This window comes from Rhipicephalus microplus, unplaced genomic scaffold (genome assembly GCF_043290135.1).
Source record: "Rhipicephalus microplus isolate Deutch F79 unplaced genomic scaffold, USDA_Rmic scaffold_12, whole genome shotgun sequence".
Taxonomy (NCBI): Eukaryota; Metazoa; Arthropoda; class Arachnida; order Ixodida; family Ixodidae; genus Rhipicephalus; species Rhipicephalus microplus.
Genome location: NW_027464585.1, coordinates 46,970,804 through 46,985,133, shown reverse-complemented (window position 1 = coordinate 46,985,133; position 14,330 = coordinate 46,970,804). Strand labels below are relative to the sequence as shown.

At 45.6% G+C, this 14,330-nt stretch overlaps 1 long non-coding RNA gene and 1 pseudogene across 2 annotated transcripts in view; both read right to left on the bottom strand.

Annotated features, from left to right (window-relative positions):
* The window catches only part of LOC142783846 (uncharacterized), a 577,947-nt gene that overhangs the window by 98,048 nt on the left and 465,569 nt on the right, over window positions 1-14,330 (bottom strand). The window lies entirely within an intron of this gene.
* Window positions 1,103-5,046, bottom strand: LOC119168189 (uncharacterized; annotated as a pseudogene).

Below are 14,330 nucleotides of genomic sequence, written 5' to 3'. Positions count from 1 at the left end.
GCAGTACTTTGTCAAGCTCTATTATTATTTCTTCGCTCATTTGTAATCCTTCCTTATTGTTCATATACTGTGTTGTGTTTGTTAACCTACCTCAAGTTGACTCTCATTGTAACAAATCTTGCAAAAATTGACTATAAACTGGTTTTGTTTTGTCTATGTGCAGCTCAATGGCAGAATATGTGGTTGTGTCCAGTCATGACATGCTTTCGGTTACCACAGACTAAATTTTAAGTAATCTAGTCCAAAAAAATGCTCACAAAGGGATTGAGTGGTGCTAGCATGTACATTATAACTTATTTGGATGAGATAAGAATTTAATTCGCAGCATTGCAATGTGGCCCACAATCATAGCTTTTCTCCCCCCCCCCCCCCTAGGCATGTTTCGTTGCCTTTTTTGCTTTTTTTGAGGCCGTAGCACTTCTGTGTATCGCTGTGTATCACATGTTAAAACATGTGGAGCTGTTTACCTTGAATGGCTTGAAAGGTGCACTCTCTGCGTGCGGAGTATCTATTTCAAAAAAAAAGTGCAGGAACACAAAAGTACATGTCCCTTGTGACTCTGTAGCATGTGGTTAAGAAAACTGCTACGTTGTGTTTGCGTCTCTTCCTGCAATATCACTCAAACTGATGCGTTACAAAGCATCACTATGCCTGAAAAATGGTGTTTTTCTGAACTTTCATCGGCGAGATTTTAAATTATTCAAGATTAAATCAAGCGAGTGTGAGCTCACGTACAATATATATATTCTCTTAGACGTATCCAAAACTTTTAAGGGCTCACTAAGTTCTGTATGAATACAAGCAACTGGATGCTGCAAGTATGTACTAAGATTCATTAAACACTGCTTAAAAACCTTGGATGGTAGTCTAATAATAATAGGTATGGCATGCAATCTTTTATCTTTACCCAAAATATGATGCACGAGATTTTTCATTTCTTTATTGTGGTCTCCACAACTTGTGCTGTGGCAATGTGAAGTCTAGTGAAAAAAGTGAATCTGAAAAAATTCTTGCACGAAATCAGCCTGTGTATGTTTGGTTCACAATAAAGCAGCCAATGTTTTTATTTCCACATGTCCGCAAAAGGAATTTTTTTTGTCTCAAGGTATTATGTTGTGTTGCCTTCTCTGCGTTGAGATTTTGGTGCACGTTAAGATGCCCAGGCAGCCAAGACAATTTGCAACCATCCATTACAGGGCACAGTATTGCCCAGATGCACAAATGGCAAGTAAAGCTCGGAGCGTTATTTTTTTGGTATTGAAAAATCCTCTGGCACGAAGGTAGCACCGAGTTACCTCTTGGCTAGGGTGTGCAGGTATTGTGCACGCCTCATAGGTTAGGTGTAGCTTTGGCGCACTAATCAGCCGAAATCTGGAAGCTTCACTGATTACCGCCTGGCAAGATGGGGCAGAATTTGCTCAAAGAAGAAGGCATCAAGCTTTTTGCGCGTATCCTCCCACTCGTTCCTGTCGAACCAAATGCGCTCAATGCCAATCCACTTTTCCGAACACACGACAAAATCACCCCACAAGCAGCCAGTGAGGGCCATCTGCCCAAGCACCTGAGCATAATACTCATGGTCTCTGTCCAGCTGCGGTTCACCATTTTCCCCGAACACCAAGGAAAACTTTCTTTTCTTCGCTTCCTCTGGCTCAGAGTCTTTCAGAGAATGGGGGCACTTGACCTCCAACACACCATATGAAAGTTCTTCCGGGTCGTACACGAGTCCGTCTGGTGTTGCACCCAACCAAGGGCACACAGGGTCTACCACAAAGCCGCAATGCTGCACTGACGCATTGTGCCCGTAGCTGTTCATGACAGCTATATACCTATCTTTGGCCATGTTCTCATTCCTTATGCCTTATTGCACCGGATGGACGTGCGTGAGGTCCTTCGGCTCAATGAGGTTACGGAGGCCCTTCTCCGTCCATGCCTGCTGCCTGACGACGCGGCCGAAAGTTGACGCTGTCAGTCGATTGGCCCGTGCCTGTCGTCAGCGTTCACTGAGCCGCTGCTGCCTTGAGTTCAGCTCGAGGTCCCGAGCTTCTTCTTGTGACAGCTGGATCTCCTGCACAATGTGGAAGTAAATATAGCATGAGAAAGCGCTAGAAACTTTTAACGGCTCAGAGCTTGCATACACTGTACTTTGATTACTAGCAAGACCCAATCAGCTTTCCTGCAGCCTAGCTGGTATGCCAATGTTTGTTTTCGGTACCGTGCTGCACTAAGATTAATAGCCAGTCATCAAAAGACAGATTTAGGAGCCACTTTTAGGAGAGTCAATGGCATGAATGGCAGAACAGCAGCAGCAATGAAATTGTGCTTTTTAATAAGAACAGTTCCCGGTTTTTTAAGCAAAGCTTGGATAGCTAGGGTTCCATATATTTTTTGCATTTGGATATAGAAGCTCATGAGGCTGCAAATGTTTTCAAAGCGCAATACAATAAAAAGAAGTCCACACGTGTGTCCCCTCATGTTTAAAATGGCATATGCAGTGGATGGTGACCGCGCACAGAAAAAACAACAACGGGGTGTTTGTCGTCCTCGCAAAAGTAGCTAGAGATTTGGGCTTGAGAGTGGCACACACCCCAACCGAGGCATCGGTGTTTGCACCACAGAATGAAGGCGCACCTGAGTCGGGCTCCACCACCTGCCGCCGCAGCGTTAGCGCCCGGTCATCCCTATTATAAAACTCTATTGTTATAATGCAGGTTTGACAAAATCAGAGGACATGCAATCGACAGTGGCCCCAAGTTCGATTAAGTGTAAGTCTTGGTTTACATTACACTGATGCATTGAAATGAATCAAAATACGGATATTGGGTGGTAAAGCTAGCAAATAGCAAATGTTAGCCTGTAGAAGCACATATGAGTGAGACTGTTTAATAACCACACAGCTTAACATCCTTCAAAGCGTAGAACATAAAGCAATGATCTGCACTGATAAAATAAAGCACAGCATTAGTGCTGGGTTTGCCTGTAGTTTAAAATTGCTTAACCACTATCATCACTGGGGCCATTGTCTTGGCATTTGTAACATTTGGTGGAAGCAAATAGGGCATTCATAATTTTCTCGTTTTCTCTTTTTACAGAGGACTGCATAAGAATATTTCTAGGCTGCATGTGCTCTACATCTAGGTCCACCTAATCAGTTAAAAGCATCAATGGTACACACTCCACCAGTGCAGAGAGAAGTATCTTTTCTATACTGGACTTACAATCAACACCCTCCATTCTTCAGCCGTGAATCTGCCGGGCAAGGGTGGCTGTGAGGCTCCATCACTAAACAGAGTCAAAGCTGGCACTGGTGTCACGGTGGCTGCCCCTTGCTAAATGCTGGGTGACATCCACGTAGTGAAGCCTGCAGGGAGTTTTGCCTGCTGGTACGACAGTGCAGACCCCGCAGGCGCAGGCCCAAGCTTTGTGTCCACTGACGGCCCCCCAGCAGCAAGGAGAATGGCAGCAAAGTCGAAGGTCCCGAGGCTCTGGAGGTCCTCTCCCAGGCTATGGATCGCTTCAAGGTGTTGCTGCTCCTTTTGCTCCTCAGCCCGCGCATCAAAAAGTCGCACGGGCATTGGCATGCCCATGCCACCCTCACGTGGACTCCGCCAGTCCACGTTCTGCACGGCCATAGGCCTGATGCCTTGTCGTCGGGGGCGCCTCCATTGCTGCGGCAACTCGGTGCATGAAAGCTCTGGTGGTGCCTCTTTGAAGCCCTTCTGCTTCAGCAGAACAAGGAGGCGCAGAGCCGCAAGAATGTGGCTGCAGGCACCACCAGCCCCAGCGGGGCACTCACAAGTGGAATCTGCCACTGCTCCACTGTCGCTTTTCAAAGCCAAGCTGATTCGTACGGCCACCCACTCTTATTCTGGCTTCGGTAGCACGTGGCACGTGCATAGACAATCCCGAGACTGTAAGAGCAACAACAACAACAACAAAAAGAACTTTGTAAGCTGCACACAGTCAAGTTTGTCATCTTTTTACCGAGTGCCATATCACAAGTACGAATAAAGCTGTCGTGGCACTTGCCATGACAGCTTTATGCAAAGCAACAAGGTTATGCAACCTACTCTCCACAAAGTAATGACTATGTCATTCGGGAAAACCCCTGCGCAGCTGACGTTACAGTGCAATAATACAAAACCTGCATGAAGTGCTTCGATGTGAACAACCTCTAGTGGAACATAAAAAAACACTGCTTTTTATTGACGAGTTGGAAAACCACATGCCAATGCTGCTGAAAAATCTCCAAACCAACATGCACTGAATGAATCAGGTTTTTAAGGAGTCCCACTGTTAACTTACGTTGACACTTGCGGTGGATCAGTTCCGTTCTTTCTAGCTGTCCTTGTAGACCCGTTTAGTCTAAATGTTTAGTGAACAAATTAGCGTACGTCGTGTTTTATACAAAGCAGCATGCGCACTCGTAAAGGCAGCACATTAATATTAGACCAGTAATGCATACGTGCGGACGCGAAATTTGTTTGCGCAAAAAACTGTCCTTCAAGGCATGCACACTGCACCACCGGAACAGCTGCGAAGTTCCTGCGCGACCACGCCTGCTGATCGGACGTGCTAAAAATAAACGCCAAACCATAGCCTCCTCTTGCCAAGCCATAATGACAAGTTATCCAAGCACGTGAGCACGCGTAGTGAAAAAAACACGCAGTGACATGACCGACCTCGCCGAGAATGCCCGCACGACGTTAACATCGGCGGCACTATTTGTACGTTGCTCCAAAAGGAAAAGCACTGCATGCTTTCAGAAGGTTACACAAAACGTCGCTTACCTATCTTGTGTCACAGGCGTTGGTCACAACCGACGACGGCAAGGTGTACGCTTCCACGGCGAAGGCATAAGATTTTGTTTCTGCTTGGATGACGTCGGCGCCTGGTTTATTAGGTCCGCTACAGTGTCGTTCGATATATGCGGCAAGTTTTCTAAACAGTTTGTCCACATCACATGTTCGGGCACTGGGAAACGTCTTGCTGTGGCCATCGCAGTAGCTCAGCGCAGTGAAGCGGGTGTTCAGAAGTCGTACGGCCGTACTAGAACGCGTTTCCGTCGACCGCTCGCCCACATTAAAATGGCGGCGGGGTCGAAGTGCACAGTGTTGCCAGAGCACAAAGCAATTTCGCATATGATCTATCGGCGCACCATTTATGCACCAGTACCGCATTTTCTCAGATTTGTCTTTTTCTTTTTCATCTTGATTTATAGCTTCGTTTCACATTTATGTAGCCAGTAAAACACAGGCTTCTTAGTTATCTTCATCCAGCTTTAGAGACCGAGAGTACCACTATGAACAGCGGCACAAGTTCGGCGGCCGCTGCATGAAATGACATATTGGACAAATTGACAAAAAATAAATGTAACAGTTGCAGTAATGCATAGACGCTGCCATCTGAGGCTTAAAATCAATTTTTGCTGGTTTTATATGTCGTAATTAGCAATGATTATGGTAATACAACGTTGAATGTATTGGCCCAGCGTGTTTATGCGTGCAAGTTCACCGTAGGACTATTCGAATATTCATATGGATGCAAAACGGCATCGTAATCAGTCCAAGATGGTAGCCTATGATCGTGCCCGAAACAGCGCGTATACACAGAAGAAATGAAATGGTAGCATAGCAGCACGAATGCACCGCGTTAGGTGAAGAACTACACAAAGCCCCGAAGGATGAAATCGAAAGGGAGAAGTTTAATGGAGATTAGAAGCGTCGAGGCATAATACATGCTCGAACCTACTGAAGGTATATCATCACCTGTACATGGTGCTAAAGTTGATAATTTTCGAGGATGACCACTCATATGCAGCGTCTCAACATGCTGCAGAAAATATTTGATGCCTTTTAATTCAGGCATCAGATATCCGGGATGAAGATGCCAAGGCAGTAAGATGGCAAGAGAGAGAAAGGAAGGCTGGGGGATTAACCAGATCTTGGCATCCGGTTTGCTGCCCAGCGCTGGTGGTGGAGGAATAGGGGCAAGAAAGAGGTGTAGAGAGACAGAAAAGGAAACGCATGTGCACTCAGGAGTAGGATGGCAAACTTAACAGAGGATTTATTACATTCTGTACAGACAGGGCGAGAGATCTCTTGCGAATGAGCTGGGTGGCTCACTATAAAGTGTGCGTTTTGACTAAATCAGGGAATGGGTCCAAAATGCACTGTTTAATCACGGGACACACACACCATTTCTGACGGTGCCGCTCACACTTGCTCAAGTCAACGTCTTTGATTGGGGCGTGGACACCACACTGCACATGTGGCACCAAGAAACCACTGTGGTCGCCACGTCGAACGTCTAATGGTGTCGGAATGCCCCCTCACTTGCCGGCTAAGATGGACAAAACACGGCGGACAGCAGGCTGGCAGCCCTTCGGTGACTTGTTTGATGAACAAAGAACGCCGCTCTCCCCCGTCGGCCCAGGCGCCGCGTGTAACAACGCTATATTAGTGGTGAGCAGAGGCGTAATAAGCTTGTCTGAGGCCACCAGTTAAAAAAAAAAACAAAATAAAATTAAAAAAACTTGCCAGCAAAAAGTTTACAAAAGACGGCTGGATTCGTCAATAATGCGGAGACAGACACTTGAGCGACATGTCATATATGACGTTGTCCAGCAAACATGTTTTCATCACGTAACTTGAGCGGACCTACTAGCACTGTGAAATATGAATAATAATTGTTGTGGACAGTGGTGATGCACTTCTGTTGCGAAGGTAATGCTCAGAATTAACCAAATGAATCTTAACTTTTTATTAAGGCCTTGATAAAAAAGTTTGTCAAGTTAGAAAGCTCCTCAGGTGGCTAAGTAATAAATTACTTCACCATACATTATGTTGAAGTAATTTGCAAATAAATAATGCAACCTCTGTTTAATTGATATTCAATGACGTCACTGCAATCAACGGTGTGCCGTCGCAATAAAACTGGAACGTTATATGCGGACACGAGCGGGCGAATGCAGTGGAGGACGAATATGCCACGTAATAAAAGCGATGTGATGTCGCACATATTCGCCTGTACAACTCCGTGCCCTTTTGCTTGCTTGTGATGTATTCGAAGGAGCTAGCCAAGTCTCGGGTAGAAGTCGAGCAGAGTAGCCGGGGCTGATAAGAGGAACGTTTATATACACTATTTACACACTAAAGGTAGCTATATGTTGATGGTAGCATCATGAAAGCGTGATGGGAGCTTCTCAGGGATGGTTCAGAGCGTCTCGGTTGATTGATATGTGGCGTTTAACGTCCCAAAACCACCATTTGATTATGAGAGACGCCGTAGTGGAGGGCTCCGGAAATTTCGACCACCTGGGATTCTTTAACGTGCACCCAAATCTGAGCACATGGGCCTACAACAGTTCCGCCTCCATCGGAAATGCAGCCGCCACCGCCGGGATTCGAACCCGCGACCTGCGGGTTAGCAGCCGAGTACTTTAGCCACTAGACCACCGCGGCGGGGCCAGAGCGTCTCGGTGCTCACGCTTTACGCCCTGGTCTTCCTAAAATTATCTGCAGGAGAAAACAGTGGACAGTTTGTGATAATCTGCTAGGCAGCTTTTCTGTAAGGTTACCTTTTCAGCCAAGAACTCACGTTCACAGGCTGCTTTTCTCGCTCATTTCGTTTTTGCCATATTCCTTTTTTTTTTTGAGATCTTGTTGTGCTCGCGCGCCTTCGCTGGACTTTGGAGAGGTAACATTTTGTTGTACTCACGTGCTCAAAATGAGAAATAAAAGCAGTCTGTGAACGAGAGTTTTTGGTTGAAAAACAAACCTTACAGGAGAGCCGCCTTGCGGATCACTGTAAACTGACAGACTGCATGCCAATTCAGTTCAGGACAGTCCGAACAAATTGTCGTCTTCATCTCCATCCGCCAAATGGGGGGGGGGGGTTGTGGTTATAAGAAGGTGCCTAATTTCGGCAGCCCAGCAGGGAGCGCAGGGAGCAGCGAATAAGGATTAAAAAAAACGAGAGAGGGAGAAAGAGAGAGAAAGTCAAACACTGCCTTCTTTTCAACCAAGAAAAGAGAGAAGGTGCACGTTCAGTTTGTCCCACGGCGAGAGAGAAACATAACGTAGGTCACAGTGCAATAATACGCACAACACATCACAGTGCAATAACATTGCATCGCATATGCAGAATAGGGTTTGCAGCGCTAGGAAGGCTAGGGCTTTGGAGAATGGAAGACTTGCAAGCACCACAGAGTGTGGGAAACATACCTGACGAGGGATCCCAAGCTTTCGGCTAATTGTTCAGCGTGTCTCTTGGCACGTCGAACAAATCAAGCAGCCTCGATTTCAAACAGCTCTTCCTAGGCCGTGAGTCAGTCAGGCGTGTCCAAAGAGTTTCTGACGAGGGGAGCCAACAGCCCTAAAGAATTCGAAGTATGACTTTCGTGTTGTCGCCTCTTTTGGCGCACCTCGAGAGCGTTGATCCGGAACAAATCAGGGTAGGCTTAGCTGCAATCGTCCCCCGCGTCCAAGTGGCGCCCAGCCAGGGAGGCCGATCTTAACATCTTCTACAGACACACGCACATAAGCACGCACAGTTTCACTCCGAGAGGGAATTGGTAGTGGTCGCAATGACGTACCTAACGTGCATTTACTGTAAAAAGTCGTGCAGTGTGTGCGATAGCTTCTTTTCTTAGTATTGTAATTCTAGTATATTTTCATTATATAGCCGAGGTATGAGGCGGTTGTTACTCGCATATATTTGAGTTAAAGTACTACAAATATTTATTCGCCGCGCATGACTTCTGGAAATGATACTAAAAAAAAAAAGGAAATCGCTCCAATACTTTTTAAACTAAGTTCGCACGTGGGAGTACTTGTTCTCTGTCTGCGTTTTTCCATGGTTCATGAGTGTTAAGCCCCGCTGCTGCTTCTATAGAATGGTGTACGATAAGCCATATCAACGCAGTGACAGGATTTCCTACAGACTACCAAGCATTCGATCACCAGAAGTTTTCCCTCCAGCATATTTTGATTGAAAGAAGCGACATATTTTTGCTCAAAACCCGGTTTATGCACTGGGGCCCGGTGCACAGATGTTGCAAAATACAACTCTTGACAATCGCGAACACGAAGATGACAAGTAAAAGCCTTTATGCTGTTGTCTGTACGGCCGGTGTAACGAAACCTTCCAGTCTTGAGGGTGTTGGGTCAAACCACGCACTTTGCCCATTGCTATTTTTCATCATGGTGTTTGTTTATTAACTGACTTGTGCTATGTGGAGCACGCGGCAGTAGTGCCGATGTGCTATTTGGTGCTGGTACAAAAAGAAAACTAGTTTAGATCGCTTCTTCAATGAGTCCTTCAATTAAAGCTATGCTAGGGGGCTGCATAGAAGACTATACGCCTGACACACTTGGAAAAGTAAAGCACATTGTAAAAGACCACTTCTGCTAATTGAAGGACTTGTAGACCATCACCATCTAGACTTTGGTGTTCTGCAGAAAACCCGGTGTATGCACTGGGGCCCGGTGCACAGATGTTCCAAATTGCAACTCTTGATCATCGCGAGCGCGAAGACGGCAAGTGAAAGCCTCTATGCTGTTGTCTGTACGGTCGGTGTAACGAAACCATATATAAAAATATTTTGCTTTGGACTCGCTCGGACTGAGACTAACGAAATTTCTCTCTATTTAAACTCACTCAGACTCAGACTCACCGATGTTTTTGTCAGCCGGATCCACCAATACTTTCCTCAAATATACCCACTCATACTCAGACTGATCAAAACATTCCTCCAGCGGACTTGCTCGGACTCATAGCCTCGCAGAATGTTTCTAAAACAGACGCACTTGTACTGAAAATGAGTGATATTTAACTTGGTCCGGCTCATACAATAAACTTCGAAGGAGCACCATTAAAAACACATGTGAAAGAATTGCAATTGCCAAGCAACACACACACACACACACACACACACACACACACATATATATATATATATATATATATATATATATATATATATATATATATATATATATATATATATATATATATATAATAGCTTTCAACATACAAAAACATGTTATTTCTACTGCCTCTAAATATTAATAATAAAGAGAAACTTAACATTACATGCAATTTATGCAATTTCCGCGACAGGCACATGCGCGCTGATAGCACTAAATACAATAAGTACCATATGAATTGGCTCCTGTAAATATCTGTGCTATTTTGAAATTTGGTGGTACTATGCTGGTATATACATTCGCCCACGCTTGTAATTTGGTCATTGTGCGGAATGCTGTAATATAAAATTTTTGTCAGCAGAAAATCTGAGAACAATGACTTGACAGGGTCGCGTTCTTTAAAAAGTCTGTTACCTGTCCCGAGTTTCGTATCAGGTAAGGTGCATTCATGGATCATTATTCATCAAGTCTTCCTGCAAAACACTGCAAGAAAAACTTGTCTTCATTGGAAGGACCTGTGGTTAGTGCACATGTACGTGTTATCCTACATAAGCTGAGTCTTTCGACAATAACTCATCAGTTGCAATACAGCGCCTGTGTTTGCGTCTTTTTAGGTGGGCATGATTGTGTTGTATTGTATGCTGCTTCCTCAAAAGGAAAATAATGACTAGGTCGTTGGCTACCTGCTTCAACAAATAAAAAAAAACAAGATGCAACATTTTTTTCTTTCAGTACTCCTCTTTCTGCCCCCCCCCCCGCACACACACGCACACCAGAGCTATAAGCGTCCAAGAAGGAAGAGGGGCTTTTAACGGTTGCGCACCTGTCATTGCTTCTCTAATTGTCTCGGTGTGAGGGGGTTTATCGGAGCAGTGAGGATATAATGCATGACAGAAAGGAAAGGTGAACATTTGACATAAGCCTGTCTGTTTTGGATAGAAACTGAAGGAATGAGAACTCCAACCAAAATATATTTAGGGAAAAAAAACCAGATGTTTCGAAGCTGGTCCTGCTTCTTCCTCAGGGGTGAGAGATGGGCTTCAAAAGGTCGTTTTTTTATAGGTTTCGGTTGGACTTTTCTCATTACTTCAATGTACGAATAGAAGTGGGGATGATGGTAAAGGAAATGATTGCCCCAGTGGCTTTCGCAATACTTCATTAGGCAAAGTATTTTCTCTTTTGATCTTGCTGTGTAATCTCCTATAGGCTTCTCATGACTCTCGGCTAAGCTTTGTTTTGTGCTCGGTAGCTCAGGGTGAGGTGAGTTTCCGCGAACCTTACCTGCCTTCCAAACCAGTTACTGCATGCAAGCTTGCTTCCCCTGAATGGATGAATCTGTGGTTGAAGAAAAGGAAAAAGACGCTATCTTTCCTTGCGAGAGCAGGGCTCAGTGGCTTGAAGGGAGGGGGGGGGGAAGTGGAGAAAAGAGTTTAGAAGTAGGAAGGAGGAGACGGTCTGGAAGAACGTGATGGCCATAGCTGCCAGAGCAGAAAGAGAATAGGGGCCATTGGCAGGGCAGTCCGAGTCATAGGACTTGGAAATGTGGAGCTGCAACCACGTACGCACATACCTATGGCCATTACCACACACACAAAAAAAATGTCCTAGATCACATTTCTTGGGCAAGAATACAGAAAACTAGCTAAACTAGAAAACTAAAATAAATAAACAACCGATAATCCAACCACCGATTGTCACCACAGCTGCGGAAGGAAGGAAAAACGTAATCCGTGACCTCGGCACCAGCGGCTACACAGAGGCATTTATTCGCAGAACACTGTGTATAAGAAAAGACACGGGAAACACAACACCAATGGCACTGCAACGACGCCGCATGTCGACCCAACTTGAGCGCAGGGAACAGCGAACGGAGCACAATGGCAGAACACTGCGACACCACTCGCAACATGTTTGCCCCATACCAGTCCCAAAGGCATGGTGTAGAGCTCGTTGCGATTTGTAGTTTTTCTGCATTCCTTGAAGAGCACAAAGAGCGCGAAAGATTGGGTAGGAGAAACTTGAGCGTGGAAAACGACCTTGCCATCAGGCCTTTTGCAGTGTGGACTGGAAAAACGCAATGATGGGTGAAGGACGACAGGAAGTTCTTACGCGCTTCAAAGATGACTATGAATGAAAAAAGTGTTTGAATGAAAATGAAAAAAAAATCTACAAAAACATGGGCGTTGCTATGTTGTGTCGGTACAACAGAACTGCAGGCCTGTTGGAAAAGGATGGCAGCAATATCTCATAAAGAGACTCGAGAATTAAAAGCCTCTCTGATTGCCGAGAGGTAAAAGAATTCTTCGACCACGTTTCAGCTTGAATAAATTTATTTCCGCGAGTGATGAAGGATCCCGTACGGCATGAACGGTGCGTTTCTGCCTCCTTCCTTCTTGAAATATGGCCGCGAGAATTTTCATGGTACCCTAAATTACGCAGCCGCTGTTTAATTGGTAGCAAATGACATGACAAAAGCCCATGGTCTGTGTCATCGTACATTTTAACAAAACTTGAAATCCAGCCAGATGGCTCATTGCTATCGGGAAATTTTTAGCGCAAACTAATGCTTCCTCACGACGTTCACCAACACCCATCCTGTCTCTCTCGTTCGTCTTAACATCTTGTTTAGCGCTCACAACTATCTCAATTGCCACGTTTATTCAAGAAAAAAACTGAAGTGGCATCCGAGGGCCCAAGCAGTTCAACGCAATAGAGAGAGAGAACGGGTGCTCGATTGCTCACGAATCGTGCTGCTTTCTCGTCTTTGAAGCCACATTAATAATGAATCTGGAGCTTAGCACTTCTCCGTTGAATAGGTGCATAATCATAAATCAAGCTCAGTGTAGATTTCGATGTAACGTAATAAAGGTGTCCTGGAGTGGCACATGTCACAACAAGCAGCAGAACCCAATTCCATCCCTTCGTACCGTCATGCTCGTTTAATACAAACGTTTGTAGATTGGATTACAGAAACAACATTAAAAGACCGAGAAATATTTAATTCCTCCTTGCGTCAGTAACGCACTCTCTGGGAGCAGATCATGTGATGGATTAACATAAAGTGCTGTTTCTATTTCACCACAGTCAGCGAACGGTGCACTCTACAAACACACCACCTACACTAAACTTCGTGCCAGCACAATGCATACAATCCTCAATTACATCGCCAAAAAACAACAATACGGGTTTCCTGGAAAGAATTCCCTAATGCTTCGTTATATATTCAAACGTCAAATTTAAAAATAGTACCACCATGAACGGGATTAACTCCATGGCCGAATTTCACTGCAAAAAGCGCTTGAATAACTGCACCTTCCAGGTATGCAATAGACATTGCATGAGGTTTTAGATGTGCGGGGACATCATTAGTTCAGGTATAAGGGGGTTTATTGAATAAAACTAACTGCCTGGTTGAAGAGGCGTCAGTCACTGTCACGAGCTCAGCTCTTCGTCGTAGTCGTCTTTCAGGTGCTCCGACTAGATACTGTCTCTGTCCCTCTTCACCACTATATTTGCCCCGGTGGTGAAGAGGAGCCATCCTGGCGACTCATGGCGAAGCAAGCACAAGGGGATCATAGTAAGGTTTTAAGCGGCTGATGTGGACTGTCTCACGACCACGCCATCGTCTGTCCTCGGCAGGTGTCACTGGTTCGACGACGTAGTTGACCGGTGACGTGCATTGAACGATGCGGTACGGACCATTGTACTTGGGTGCAAACTTTCAGGAAAGGCCGGGAGACTGGAATGGAACCGAAAGCCATACAAATGAGCCTACGGGGAAGCTGTGAGCAGGCTTGTCTTGGTCGAGTCGTTCTTTTTGGAGACCTTGTGCGACGGATGTAAATGAACGCGCTAATTGGCGGCACTCTTCGGCACACTGAACAAGTTCGGAGGCTGGGCGGTATTCCGAAGCATCTGGGCGGTAAGTAAGTATCGTGTCAAGCGTAGAAGAGGGCTCACGTCTGTACAGTAGAAAAAAAGGTAAAAACCCAGTAATTGCTTGCGTGGCCGTATTATACACATACGTCACAAAAGGGAACACCAAGTCCCAATTAGAATGGTCGGAGGATATGTACATAGGAAGCATATCACCGAGCGTGTGGTTAAAGCGCTCTGTCAAACCGTTTGTCTGTGGGTGATAGCTTGTAGTGGTGCGATGAATAATATTGCACTCACTGAGAAGCTCCTGGACGACTTGCGATAGAAACGCACGCCCACGGTCGCTAAGCAGCTCACGTGGCGCGCCATGGCGAAGGACAAAGCTACGCAAGATGAACAAGGCGACATCACGAGCAGCAGCGGCTGGCAAAGCGGCGGTTTCCGTGTAACGGGTTAGGTGGTCAACGGCCACAATAATCCAGCGATTTCCCGCAGGAGTACAAGGCCGTAGAGGTCGATGCC